The following is a 15,661-nucleotide window of genomic DNA, read 5'->3' on the forward strand; positions in this document are numbered from 1 at the left end:
CTAACGTGCCGGCTATCCTAGACTACGGAAGTTTTGTTTTATGAAAAGTAAAGGCATCAGAGAAGCTGTTCTGACCTTGCACTTGGTAACGGAAGCAAGACAAGAAAAATCAAGATACTTTAATAGGTTTTGTCGGTCTAGAAATAACGTTCAGCAGTGATAAATGGTGCAAGGTGTTCGAAATCCTTAGATAAACTGATGTAATCTATAGAGAAAGATGAGTAATATACAAAGCGTATAAGAAACTAGAAGAAACTGTAAGAACCCATGCCCAAGAGCGAAGCCCTTGGAATCGGAAGGGTGTAAGATGGGAATGCAGCGTTTCTCCCCTACGGTTCTGTCAGTACACCGAAGAAGGAAATAAATGAAACAAGACATACATCAAGAGTGCGATTGAAATGCCATGTGAAAGAGTATCAACGATAAGATTCGCTGGTAATGTAACTATCTCCAAAGAGAGCTAGGAAGTACTACAGGACCTACTGCATAGAAGGAACAGTCTACAGAGCACAGAATGAGAGTAAATTGAAGGTCTTAATTTGAGGAAGAAATTTGTGAGATCGTACGTCTAAAGCAAAGCGCTACATGGTAGTGAATCATGGACAGTGTACTGCTTTGCACCAGTTTTTGCACCAAATTTTTAAAAAAATAATTAGTAGATTTCCACTATCTTTAACAGAAATAATGTCATTTCTATCGCTTCTATCCCTATCTATCTTTTAACAATATCTCATATTGGTTTGATTTTATTATATGACTGGCAATTTCTGACAAGTTGTACATAGCCATGGATTTTTCCAACTTTTCTTAATATGTTACAGCACTATTTATAATAAGAAACTGAGTCAAAACTTTGTCAAAATTTATTTCTAGCCAAAGCTGTATTCATACTGATTTCTTCCTTCTTTCACTATTTTTGTAAATTTTTCGTTGTGCTGTGCCCACCTCCAAAGTCACCTTGTTCTTCCTTTAACTATAATCCATTGTTCTTCTATGCGGTTTCTAACGGTTAAAAAAAAATTACGAACGCTTTTCGGAAAAGATAGGTCTCCAGAATTTTTCTTTTCTGTATAATTTCTTGTGAACTAGAATACCGTCAGCATTGTCCTAGTTTTGGAGACTTTTTGAAGTTCTATTTGTATTACCCAGCAGTCAAATTCAATCGTTTCTATTGAAACATCGTCATCGCCAAGTTCCTTTCAACATTACTTTAGAATAAAAACAGTCTTGGTTGCGAAATTATTTAATGTCAGTGACGCGTTTCACCTTTTGGGGCATAATCATATTGTGTAAAAGTATAAAACCCATCGGCCATCAAGGCACATAAAATGGAAACTTTCAAAATTCTTTTAATGGTTTCGCACATCTCATTTGATATTACTTCTGGAATGTTGTACCTGTATACGTCCCATGCCAACTTTATTTAATGACGATGAACAGAAATTATATTACGCTTATTGTGTGAACAGTGTTGCTAAGCAGCCTGCAAGTAAGAAATGATTGGATTGAGGAGTTCCTAGATAACAGGACGCAGCATGTCATTCTCAATGGAGAGAAGTCTTCCGAAGTAAGAGTAATTTCAGGTGTGCCGCAGGGGAGTGTCATAGGACCGTTGCTATTCACAATATACATAAATGACCTGGTGGATGACATCGGAAGTTCACTGAGGCTTTTTGCGGATGATGCTGTGGTGTATCGAGAGGTTGTAACAATGGAAAATTGTACTGAAATGCAGGAGGATCTGCAGCGAATTGACGCATGGTGCAGGGAATGGCAACTGAATCTCAATGTAGACAAGTGTAATGTGCTACGAATACAGAGAAAGATAGATCCTTTATCATTTAGCTAAAAAATAGCAGGTCAGCAACTGGAAGCAGTTAATACCATAAATTATCTGGGAGTACGCATTAGGAGTGATTTAAAATGGAATGATCATATAATGTTGATTGTCGGTAAAGCAGATGCCAGACTGAGATTCATTGGAAGAATCCTAAGGAAATGCAATCCGAAAACAAAGGAAGTAGGTTACAGTACGCTTGTTCGCCCACTGCTTGAATACTGCTCAGCAGTGTGGGATCCGTACCAGATAGGGTTGATACAAGACATAGAGAAGATCCAACGGAGAGCAGCGCGCTTCGTTACAGGATCATTTAGTAATCGCGAAAGCGTTACGGAGATGATAGATAAACTCCAGTGGAAGACTCTGCAGGAGAGACGCTCAGTAGCTCGGTACGGGCTTTTGTCAAAGTTTCGAGAACATACCTTCACCGAAGAGTCAAGCAGTATACTGCTCCCTCCTACGTATATCTCGCGAAGAGACCATGAGGATAAAATCAGAGAGATTAGAGCCCACACAGAGGCATACCGACAATCCTTCTTTCCACGAACAATACGAGACTGGAATAGAAGGGACAACCGATAGAGGTACTGAAGGTACCCTCCGCCACACACCGTCAGGTGGCTTGCGGAGTATGGATGTAGATGTAGATGTAGATGTAGATTTTTAAATATCTCAATTTTTTCCTTAACAAATGGACATTTTATCGAATATTACTCCCTACCTTCAGTGCCCACAAACGCACAGTGTGAGACAGAACTCACGGGAATAACGAAAGGCATCTGAGAACCAATTAAAATTTGATACGAAATCCACCGATTCGTCCTTGACAAATAAATTTCAAGTGGAAAAGAAAACATGTGAGTAACGAAACACTAAGAGAATATGCGACTTTATTCATGCAAATTCATTTTTGGTCGTGCATAAGGCTACAACTGATACAGACTTCAGTAACGATGTTACGCCAGCATATCGAGCCCCCGACGCACAGCTGTGTACCGATACTCCCAGTTCGCCTTTGGAGCTCCGATATGGTCCATCCCAGGGGGAATTAATTGCACAAAGCGGCGCATTTGCGTCTGTGTGCCATGCCACCTGTTTGAGCTCCAGTGCTGTAGCAACCCTCTGAATCAAACATCAACGCTGTAGCTCCCCAACAGACTGTTAATTGGTACGAATGTCATTTGATGGAAAGAGTTCCTGGGATTGAACCCGCACCATCAGTGTATCATGAAATATAAATCTGCCTCAGTTAGACGATTTTCGTTGCTGTAGTTATGTAGTAGAGGCGAAATCTGCTATGGGAGATTACGTTCAGAGATTTTGCCCGCTGACTGCGGTTTAAGAAACCCACTGTTATCTAACCGCAAGACAAAGCCGTGATACATGCATATATTAGATCTCCCCTGCGGCACAAGCATTTTGACGATCACAAAAATAAGTGGAAATATACTATCACAAAAATAAGTGGAAATATACTCGTGACCAACTGAATTAGAGATAGCTATTATGTTGGAGGGAAACTGATCCTAGCTCTACTCCAAATAGAATAGTTATACTGTAACGTCCCCTTAGAAAAATTATAAATGACTGTGCTGATAAACCTCTTACGTTATCTCATTTTCAAACAGCTGAGCAAAACTGAACGTACTCAGACATTTCTCTCTTTACTTATTCTGATCATCACTAAACTGACACACAATATTTCTTTTTAGCGCAACGCAATCTGACTTTCAATAATCCCTACAAAAGAATGGCCTTAACTAACAATAACCCATACCTATCATGAATCACTTACCTCACAAAAATCTTCAGTTTCTAACTACTGAAGGCACTAACTAGATAGGCATAGTTAGCAAATGAAAGATTTTGATAGAGAACCAACTATATATTTACCTTAATAGTGTTCAAAAGTCATTATATATATATATATATATATATATATATATATATATATATATATATATATATATATATATATATATATATATATCGGTTCATGACATCCAGTCTTACAAATTTCCTTTTTCTGACAGACACACGTCCAGATCGTCTGCTCTAAAAACTATGCCATCTCTCTTCACACATCCACCACTGCTGGCGGCTCATCTCCAACTGCGCAATGCTACGCACTGTTCACGTCCAACTGCCCAACATTACACAAGCGAATATTCCAATAATGAGTCCAACCAACCACAGACTGCACACAGCACAGTCAGAAATTTTCATACAGAGCGCTACATGGCGTTACCAACATAAAAACCTAAACAGCCTACTTACAATACGTATCACTTTGACTTAATTACGTCAAACTTTGTGGGGGTGAAAGCAGGCCGCATGGTCGCCACAACGCGTGTCACGCGTTTGATCGCTGCCAGATGGTGGTTTCTCAACGTATGAGAAGTTCCCCGATCCTGTCTGCAGACGATAGTGTACTCTACAGGAAGGCTGCAACAACAGAAGAAAGCAGCGAAATGAAGACCTGCGACGGATCGATGGGTAAAGCAGGGACTGACAGTTAATTCGTTTGTCACTTAATCCCGAATGTAAATAAATGTAATAAATCGCACCTAAACAGGAGAACAATTCGCCACTGTTTGAACACACTGCAGGCGATAAACAACAGAAAATGGTAACAGCCATAAGGTATCTTAAGAGCAATCGTTCGGCATGACCTGTAGTGGAATGACCACATAAAACAAGTTGCAGGGAAAGCAGAAATGTTTGGGGGAATATAATTCATCACGAAAGAAGTGGCTTGCAAAACATTTCTAAGACCTATTCGGCATGACCTGTAGTGGAATGACCACATAAAACAAGTTCCATGGAAAGCAGAAATGTTTGGGAGAATTTAATGCATCACGAAAGAAGTGGATTGCAAAACATTTCTAAGACCGAGTTTCAAGTATCGCTCAACAGTTGGGACCATTACCCAGTTGCGTTAATAAAAGAGGTACAGAAAATCCGCCGGCCGGAGTGGCCGTACTGTTATAGGCGCTACAGTCTGGAACCGCGCAACCGCTATGGTCGCCGGTTCGAATCCTGCCTCGGGTATGGATGTGTGTGATGTCCTTAGGTTAGTTAGGTTTAAGTAGTTCTAAGTTCTAGGGGACTGATGACCTCAGAAGTTAAGTTCCATAGTACTCAGAGCCGTTCGAACAGAAAATCCAACGAAGCGCGGCTCGCTTCGTCGTGGATTCGTTTAGTAATCACGTGAGCTCAACGCACTCTCTTGACAGACCCTACCAGAGAGAGGCGTTGTGCGTCACGGAGAGGTTTACAGTTAAAATTTGGAGCGAGTGTGTACCAGGGAGAAGCGGACAACGTATTACTTCCTCCCACACATGTCTCTTGAAACGACTACAACGAGAAAATCCGAGAAATTGGAGCTGATTCGCTGAAAATAATTCTTCCCTCGTACCATTCGCGAATGGAACGCGGAAGGGGGTTTAGATAGTAATGTAAGTGGTATCCTCCGCAAAACACTGTAAGGTGTCGATGTCGATGGGTCATTCCACCTGCGACGGTTTTCTGTTGAGTATCTGCTCTCTAAACAGTGTCCCGCACAAGCAAACCAATTACGACTTTATCTGATGTTGCTCGTAGCTTAGTTAATTGGACTGTGCAGGGTTCTGTTTAAAGGCAATAGCTCAGGGCAGCCATACGGTCGAGACGCGCATATCTGCTATGATGCCAAGCAGTTAACTAGCTGCGGTCTATGCATTGGCTGAAACTGCGAATCAATAAATACACAGAAATATAAAATAAAATATAATTGAATAATTAAAAAAAGTAGTTATATTGTAACGTCTTTAATTTAATGTAGACGGTAGTGAATTACGTTGAATAATGTTTATTCACGAAAATATATCTCGACAGTAGTAGTTAAATTAGATGTTAAACTTTTGCTGGAGTACTTATTTGTATAGTTGTCGATTTACGGAAGTTTATTTCTTAATGACGTTTCGTTACAGCTGCACGAGGGGTACCAAAAGAAACGGAATAACATTACCGTGGGCGGAGCTTGTGTAGTGTGCAGGCTTGCATAAATCTAATTCAAACCGAGTTAAACCGAGCCGGGACGAGAAAATTGAGATAACATTCAATGCTTTTCTCTCTTTCGCATCTGCGCAGACTACGATTCAGTTCAGTTAGCTAACGCGTGCTTCGTGGTTTCCCAGTCGGTGATATTAAATATGTAGTCATGTGCGTGATGGATACCACATAGGGCGCAATTTTTGGACTTTCGGCTTGAAATTTTGAAGGGACACGTGTGAAATGCCTGAAACATACAACGCAGATTTTGACGACTATCGGACGATCAAAGGTAGCCAAATGGCTGTTCACGATCATTTCATACCGCCCTACAGACCGCAATATTAGATCTTTTGGCTTGCAACCTTGAAAATAGACTTGTGAAACATCTGAAATTCGCAATATATATTTTTATATGCTGAAGGGGCTATCACTGTTCATATAAACGCTGTCATAAGGACGGCTTTAGGCGTTACATTATCGTACAACAACAACAAGGAAGAGGATGAGACCTTCAAAACGATTGCTTGCCTTTTCACGAGCATGATTGCATACCGCGCTGCAGAGCGCAATTTCAAGTCTTTTCACATGAGATTTTGAAAATTGTGATGCACCCAGAATTCACTGTAATGGTATGTCTTAATGCCTCGTCACGAACATTAATGGATGCCACACTACAGGCTGAAATTTGAAAATGCTCTTTGACTTTGAATCGCTGTATGATTTGGGCGATTATTGGAAGATCTTAAGGTAGCCAAATGCCTCGTCATGTGCATGAATGATTATCGTGCTATTGATCGCATTTCGAAAATACACTCATGAGAAACCCGGCCTTTGTGTAGTTATTAGTTTTGGCGCTTCAGTGCGCTGTATTCAGGCCATAGTTGATGCTGAAGGGGCTATCACTGTTCTTATAAACGCTGTCGTAAGGATGGCTTTAGGCGTTTCATTTCCTTACAACAAGAACAAGGAAGAGGATGAGGCCTTCAAAACGATTGCTTGTCTATCACACATTCTTAGTCAGAATACTAAGAAAAGTTAAAGTAAGCTTTGGACTTCCTTGCAAAATATTATACCTTTGTGATCTATTAAAGACGGCTTAGAGCTGCGCAAAGCAGATTTTTACGGTATTCCGTGTGAATGCGGCAAATCTTATATAGGGCAAACGGCGCGAACTGTGCGGGATCGCAATATAGAACATCAGCGGCATACTCGCCTTCTCCAAGCAAATAAGTCTGCTATAGCTGATCACTGTATTTCCAATAGTCACTTGATGAATTATAAAGAAGCAAAAATTGTGGCACATACGTCAAACGTTTGGAGCTGAATCATAAATGAATCAGTCGAAATAAGACTGTCTGAATCCCTTATGAATCGAGACTGCGGTTTCCAATTAAATTCTGCGTGGAACCTGATTATAGAAAAACTTGGTGCTTGGCGGTCGGCCCGGCCTGCGATCTTACCGACCGAAGAAAGTCCTTTTTATATCGTACTGGCGGGATGTACATAACGGGGCTTAGTGTATTGCTCGTCAGTATTAACCTAAAGATGGCCAGAAGAGCCTGCACCGAAATATCGTACCGCCACGCTACAGACAACCGGTAGTTCTCTTAAATTTTATAGAACATACCCTCTGCTCCATCTTAAAGTGGTTTGCAGAGTCTAAACGCACATCTATATTTAGTTGTAGAATCAGATATTTAAACGAAAATCTTCTGTGCGTTTAGGCTCTGACATTTTCTTCTTTCACTTAAAAAACACGACGGTTCGGTCCATCCGCAGCGATCGTTTTCGGTAGTGCTGTCTACAACTGCCATGCGGACGCCATATTGTTTTTTTCACCTCGCTCAACATATTAGATGCGGCTTTAGTCTGTCTTCCTCCTCACAGAGCTATACACTGAAGAGCCGAGGAAAGTAGTACACCCTCATAATATCGAGTAGTACCCTCGCAAGCATGCAGAAGTACCGCAACATGACGTGGCATGAACTTGACTAATGTCTGAAGTAGTGCTGGAGGGAACTGATACCATGAATCCTGTAGGGCGTCCATAAATCCTCTTCTGAACAGCACGTTGCAAGGCATCCCAGGTATGCTCAGTAATGTTCATGTCTCGGGAGTTTGGTGGCCAGCGGAAGTGTTTAAACTCAGAAGAGTGTTTCTGGGACCACCTCGTAGATATTCTGGACGTGTGGGGTTTCACATTGTCCTGCTGAAATTGCCCAAGTCTATCGGAATGCACAATGGACATGAATGTATGCAGGCCATCACACAGCATGCTCACGTACGTGTCACCTGTCAGAGTCCTATCTAGATGTATCAGGGATCCCATATCACTCCATTTGCACACGTCCCACACCATTACATAATCTCCACCAGCTTGGACAATCCCCTGCTGACATGCAGGGTTCATGGATTCCGTACCCGCACACGTCCGTACACTCGATACAATTTGAAACGAGACTCGTCCGACCAGGCAACATGTTTCCAGTCATCAACAGTCCAGTGTCGGTGTTGATGGGCCCAGGCGAATCGTAAACCTTTGTGTTGTGCAATCATCAAGGGTACAAGATGGGCCTTCGGCTCTGAAAGCCCATATCGATGATGTTTCGATGAACACTTCGCACGCTGACACTTTTTGATGGCGCAGCATAGAAATATGCAGCAATCGCGGGAGGGTTGCACCTCCATCACTTTGAACGACTCTCTTCAGTCGTCGTTGGTCCCATTCTTCCGGGATCTTTTTCCGACAGCAGTGTTGTCGCAGATTTGATGCTTTACCGGATTCCTGATATTCACGGTACACTAGTTAAATGGTCGTACGGGAAAATCTCCACTTCATCGCTACCTCGGAGATGCGGTGACCCATAGCTCGTGCGCCGTCTATAATAGCACATTCATACTCAAATCTTGATAACTTGCCAATGTAGCAGCAGTAACCGATCTAACAACTGCACCAGCCACTTGTTGTCTTATAAAGCCGTTGCCGACCGCAGCGTCGTATTCTGCTTGTATACATATCTCTGTATTTTAATACGCATGCCTATAACAGTGTCTCTGGCGCATCAGTGTACAAATAATGGGCACCTTTCACCATGATCTCCAGTAGCTCCAGGAAACGCTTAATGTCTAAGCCAGTTAACACCATGTCAGTCTTGACTATCTGGAACTGAATGTCAACGCAAAGAAGCATTTCTTCTCCTCTCTAGTTTAGGAGATTGAAATTCGGCCATTGTGTTTCACACTGACAATACTGCCAGCAAAGTGCCGTGTATAGTGCTTCGCGTATCTCAACATGGAATACTCGCCCTTCAATATGTACCCCTTATTCTTCGGTGAACACAGCACCGCCACTGGTGAGTATTACATGCACAGCTGGCATCACAACAGTAAACGCATGCGCTTAAGTACGGCATCCTGCGTGACCAGCACCCGCGCTTCAAACTCTTGCGCTTCCTTGCAGCAGCACTTAGTGCTCTGGATGGTGTTGCGGGTCCCACACCGTAGATGGCACCAACACTTTTGTGATCAACCCTGAGATACTCTCATGCAGCAGTATTTGAAAGATATACACTTGTTAGATACTTTTTTAGCCACATTTCGTACAAATGTAATTCATTCTACTCTGTTTACCTTGGAATTAGCAAGTTGCTTAGTTTTCTGCTGCCTACATCCACATCTACATGGATACTCTGCAAATCACATTTAAGTGCCTGGCAGAGGGTTCATCGAACCACTTTCACAATTCTCTATTATTCCAATCTCGTATAGCGCGCGGAGAGAGCGAACATCTATGTCTTTCCGTACGAGCTCTGATTTCCCTTATTTTATCGCGGTGATCGTTTCTCCCTGTGTAGGTCGATATCAACAAAATGTTTTCGCATTCGGAGGAGAAAGTTGGTGATTGGAATTTCGTGAGAAGATTTCGTCACAACGAGAAACGCCTTTCTTTTAAAGATGTCCAGCCCAAATCCTGTATCATTTCAGTGACACTATCCCCCATACTTCGCGATAATACAAATCGTGCTGCCCTTCTTTGAACTTCTTCGATGTATTCCGTCGGTACTATCTGGTAAGGATCCCACAGTATTCTAAAAGAAGACGGACAAGTAATGTGTGGGTAGACTCCTTATTAGATCTATTGCATTGTCTAAGTGTCCTGCCAATAAAACACGGTCTTTGGTTAGCCTTCCCCACAACATTTTCTATGTGTTCCTTCCAATCGTAATTGTAATTCCTAGGTATTTAGTTGAATTTACGACCTTTACATCTGACTGATTTATCGTGTAACCGAAGTTTAACGAATTCCTTTTAGCACTCATGTGGATAACCTCACACTTTTCATTATTTAGGGTGAACTGCCAATTTTCACACCATTCAGATATCTTTTAGAAACCGTTTTGCAATTTGTTTTGATCTTCTTATGACTTTATTATTCAATAAACTACAGCGCCATCTCCAAACAACTTAAGACGGCTGCTCAGATTATCTCCCAAATCGTTTATATAGATAAGGAACAGCAAAGGGCCTATAACACTACCTTGGGGAATGCCAGAAATCAATTCTGTTTTAATCGATGACTTTACGTCAGTTACTAAGAACTGTGACCTCTCTGACAGGAAATCACGAATCCAATCACATAACTGAGACGATATTCCATAAGCACACAATTTTACTACAAGCCGTTTGTGTGGTACAGTGTCACAAGCCTTCTGGAAATCCAGAAATACGGAATCAATCTGAAATCCCTTGACAATAGCACTCAACACCTCGTGTGTTTCACAAGAACGATGTTTTCTAAACCCATGTCGACTGTGTGTCAATAGACCGTTTTCTTCGAGGTAATTTATAATATTCGAACACAATATATGTTACGAAATGCTGCTGCATATCGATGTTAATGATATGAGCATGTCATTAAGTGTATTACTCCTACTATCTTTCTTGAATATTGGTGTGACCTTTCAAACTTTCCAATCGTTGGATACGGATCTTTCGTCGAGCGAACGGTTGAATCTGATTGTTAAGTATGGAGCTAATGCATCAGCATAGTCTGAAAGGAACCAAATTAGTATACAGTCTGGACCGGAAGACTTGCTTTCATTAAGTGATTTAAGTTGCATCACTGCTCCGAGGATATTTACTTCTACGTTAGTCATGTTGGCAGCTGTTCTTAATTCGAATTCTAGAATATTTACTTCGTCTTCTTTTGTGAAGACATTTCGAAAGGGTGATTTTAGTAACTCTGCTTTGGCAGCACTGTCTTCGATAGTATCTCCACTGTTGTCGCACAGAGGAGGCATCGATTGTTTCTTGCCGCTAACATACTTTACATACGACCCGAATATCTTAGCATTTTCTGCCAGGTTCGAGACATAGTTTCGTTACGTATCTTGCATTGAAGACCGTGCTAAATTTCGAGCTTCTGTAAAAGATCACCAATCTTGGGGATTTAGAATCTTTTAAAATTTGCCATGTTTGTTTCGTTGTTTCTGCGACAGTGTTCTGATCCGTTTTGTGTACCAACGAGGACCAGCTTCGTCATTTGCTAATTTACTTGGTATAAATCTCTCAATTTCTGCCGATACTGTTACTTTAAATTCAAGCCATGTCTGGTCTACACTTATATTATTAATTTGGAAGGAGTGGAGATTGCCTCTCAGGAAGGCGTCAAGTGAATTTTTATCTGCTTTTTTGAATAGGTATATTTTTCGTTTATTTTTGGAGATTTTGGGTGTTACAATGTGCAGTCTCTCTACGACAACCCTGTGTTCACTAATCCCTGTATACGTTTAGATGCTCGCTATTAGCTCAGGATTATTTGTTGCTAAGACGTCAAGTGTGTTTTCAGAAGCGTTTACTGTTATCATGGGCTCATGAACTAACTGTTCTAAATAATTTTCAGAGAATGCGTTTAGTACAATTTCGGATGATGTTTTATGCGTACCTTCGGAATTAAACATGTATTTTCGCCAACATATGGAGGATAAATTAAAGTCACTACCAACTATAACCGTAAGAGTCGGGTACGTGTTTGAAATCAAACTCAAATTGTCTTTGAACCTATCAGCAACTGTATCATCTGAATTGGGAGGTCGGTAAAAGGATCGAATTATTATTTTATTCCGGTTGCCAGTAATGACCTCTGCCCATACTAACTCACAGGAACTATCTATTTCAAATTCGCGACAAGTTAAACTACTTCTAACTGGAACAAACACGCCACCGCCAACCGTGTTTAGCCTATCGCCGACCGTGGTGGTCATGCGGTTCTAGGCGCTGTAGTCCGGAACCGCGCGACTGCTACGGTAGCAGGTTCGAATCCTGCCTCGGGCATGGATGTGTGTGATGTCCTTAGGTTAGTTAGGTTTAAGTAGTTCTAAGTTCTAGGGGACTGATGACCTCAGATGTTATGTCCCATAGTGCTCAGAGCCATTTTAACCATTTTTTTTAGCCTATCCTTTTGGAACACCGTTAGGTTTTTCGCAAAAATTTTGCTGAGCTTATCTCCGGATTTAGCCAGCTTTCAGTGCCTATAACGATTTGAGCATCAGTGCGTTCTATGAGCACTTGGAACTCTGGTACTTTCCCAACTCAGCTACTATACCGATGGTTCCTGTATCTACATTTTTCCTGTGTTCGGCTTGCACCTTTTGTGACTGAAACCCTCTGGTGTTTTCCCGAAACCCTCTTACCTAAAAAACCCGCCCAGTCCACGCCACACAGCTCCTGCTACCCGTGTATCTGCCTCCTGCGTATAGTGGACACCTGACATATTCAGCGGAACCCGAAACCCCACCACCCTTTGGCACAAGTCGAGGTACCTGCAGCCTACACCGTCGCAGAACCGTCTGAGCCTCCGATGCAGACCCTCCATGCTTTTAATCCTGTGCTTGGAGAACGAATTCGTCGGCATCAGTTTGTTATATTTGTGTCCCACATCAGCAAACTTTCTTTTTAGGCTTCCGTACGTCAGTCGGTACAAACGAAATGCTTATAGGATCACTTTGTTGTCCGTCTCTTTCTGTCTGTCTGTGCGACACTTTTTCTCAGTAACGGTTAACGTATCACGTTGAAACTTATGTTACTTACTGAGGTCTATGGTGTCTTGGAGGTGTAAAACACTGAAGCTCTTAAGTCAGAGCTATCAAAAGACATGGCCATTTATGTTACTTATTTTAATACTCTCACACTCACTCATCTAAACCTATTACTTCTTATCTGCTTCTATATCTGGTCGTCTGTTTGTTAAGATCCCCTTTTCTCAGGAACCGGTAGACACGTTTCTTAATATGTATATGTATATGTATATGTATATGTATATGTATATGTAAGCCGATGGCGAGCAGCCCCTACATTTGGTATAACATGGCCAAGTAGTGGCGAAGGCACTGAAGGAGTAGAGCGTTCGGGGTTCTAGGCACCAGGTTGTCGGGACTGTATAGTTCCATTTAGTGGCCAAAACTGGCGCCATTTCTACCAGCGTCGGTCTTCCGAGACAGCTTTCGCGCCTGTACTGCAGCGTTACAGATTACTTAAAATATGTTCTATTAATGTCACATCACATGCGACGAATGTAAAAGTGAGAGAGAGTTCAGTGGAATGACTAGCTGCTCCCAGAATGAATGTTTCACTATGCAGCGGAGTGTGCGCTGATATGCAACTTCCAGACATATTAAAACTGTGTGTCGGACCGAGAATCGAACTTTGGACCTTTGTCTACCGCAGGCAGATGCTCTACCAACTGAGCTACCCAAGCACGACTCACGGCTCGTCCTCACAGCTTTACCTCCTCCAGTACCTCGTCTCCTACCTTCCAAACCTCACAGAAGCTCTCCTGGCGGAGCACTTGACCGCGAAACGCAAAGGTCCCGAGTTCGAGTCTCGGTCCGGCACACAGATTTAACCTTCCGTCACTCGCGCGGATGACACAGGTCATCCACATGACTTTCCTGCTCAATTTTGTCCGACAGGACAGGCTTGAGATCCCGCCATTTTCAGTACCTTTCTGTTAACTCTCCAGCAGTTATCTCCAATCATTGTTGGCTTTCAGCGACGAAAGATACATTGTTTATAAAACATTATTGTAGTCTGGAGGACACCAGTCATCCGCGCGAGCTCTGCTGCCACAATCTCAAACAAAGTAAGTCTGTATTATTTTATTGCTTTCCTAGATTGAATCGATCTTTCATGCGCGTAAATTTGGACTTATTGAAACTGACTGCAGTTACCTTCCGTGTTGGTTGGAATGGTTCAATGAGCTAAGTGATGAAAATGCTCACAGTGATAGCGCTGACTCAGAGACTGAGGACTGTGTTCATGAAAGCGGTCATGATTCAGGAACAGAACAAGAAGTGCCAGAGAATGATGAATATGAGTCACAGGAAGAAGTAACTCAAGAGGATGCATTTCTTTTAGGGAAAGATGGAATAACCAAACGGAGGAAAAATAAATATCCTACCATTGTTAGAAGCAGATCTTGTAGTATTATTACGCATTTGCCTGGACCAAAAAGTCAAGCTAGTATAAAAAAGACAGAAATATAAATTCTGAATTTGTTCTTGGATGAAAACATAATAAGTATTATTGTAACAAGCACTAACATATCCATCAGTGAAGTTCATGGTAACTTCTCTAGGGAAAGGGATGCTAAAGAAACAGATGCGATAGAGATCAGAGTTTATAATATATGTGTGGATCTTTGAGATGTTCTAGGAAGAATATATCGAAATTTTGGGATAACTCAAAGGGAAACGGACTTGAATCATGTTATTTATGCATAAGTGAAAACCGATTCAGGTTTCTATCGAAATGTCTTAGGTTTAATAATATCCGTGATGGAAGTGTTCGCAGAGAGACTGACAAGTGGGCTCCTATCAGAGAGGTACTTGCACTATTCACGAACAATTGCTAAAAATATTTTCACCTAGTGAATATCTTACTGTTGATGAACAGCTTTTGGCATTTAGAGGAAACTGCCCATTCCATTCAGGCAATATATCCCTAGCAAACCAGCAAAGTATGGGTTGAAAGTATTTACTTTGGTTGATGTAAAAACAGCTTACACTTCGAATTTAGAACCGTACGTCGGTAAGCAACCAGAGGGACCATGTAATGCCAGTAATTCAGCTGAAGATATTGTTCTTCGAATGGTCGAACTGTTTCAAATGTTAGAATATATTATACTTTGTACGAATATTAAATGTATTATATTTAGATTTAATAAAAAATCATAAAATCAGTCATAAAGACCTTTCAAAGTATACAAATAGACCGCTTGCTTTGTGGATGACACCTGTTATCCACGCGAGTGACCATGTCACGAATTTTCCCACGAGAAACGGATGGTTAATCTGCCAGGAAGTTTCACTAGCTGCTCTGTTTGTAATTAATATATTTAACAGGATGATTAATTTTGATATTTAAGCCATAACTTTTCAAAGAGAGAAAGCAGCTCCTCCTTCGCACTTGAAGTGGTACACATTCACTTCTTGTAAAGGGATGTGGATTACTGGTATCCGGCTGGCTATAACCCAGTCAGGTCATCCAAGAGCCGTTTTGAACCCTTACGCTTGCAGTGCCTACAGGAATCCCAGTACCCGTGTCTAACGCACACTTTTCCTATTAGTCTTTGGCTGTTGTTGTGGGGGAGGCGAACCAGAGACTACGTCTTACTGGCAGAACACTTGGAAATGCAACAGACCTAAAGAGACTGCCTGAACTACTCTTGTCCGTCCTCAACTGGAATGTTCCTGCAGGATATGGGATCCTTTCAATAAAGCTGACAGA

This window comes from Schistocerca cancellata, chromosome 5, assembly GCF_023864275.1.
Source record: "Schistocerca cancellata isolate TAMUIC-IGC-003103 chromosome 5, iqSchCanc2.1, whole genome shotgun sequence".
Classification (NCBI taxonomy): domain Eukaryota; kingdom Metazoa; phylum Arthropoda; class Insecta; order Orthoptera; family Acrididae; genus Schistocerca; species Schistocerca cancellata.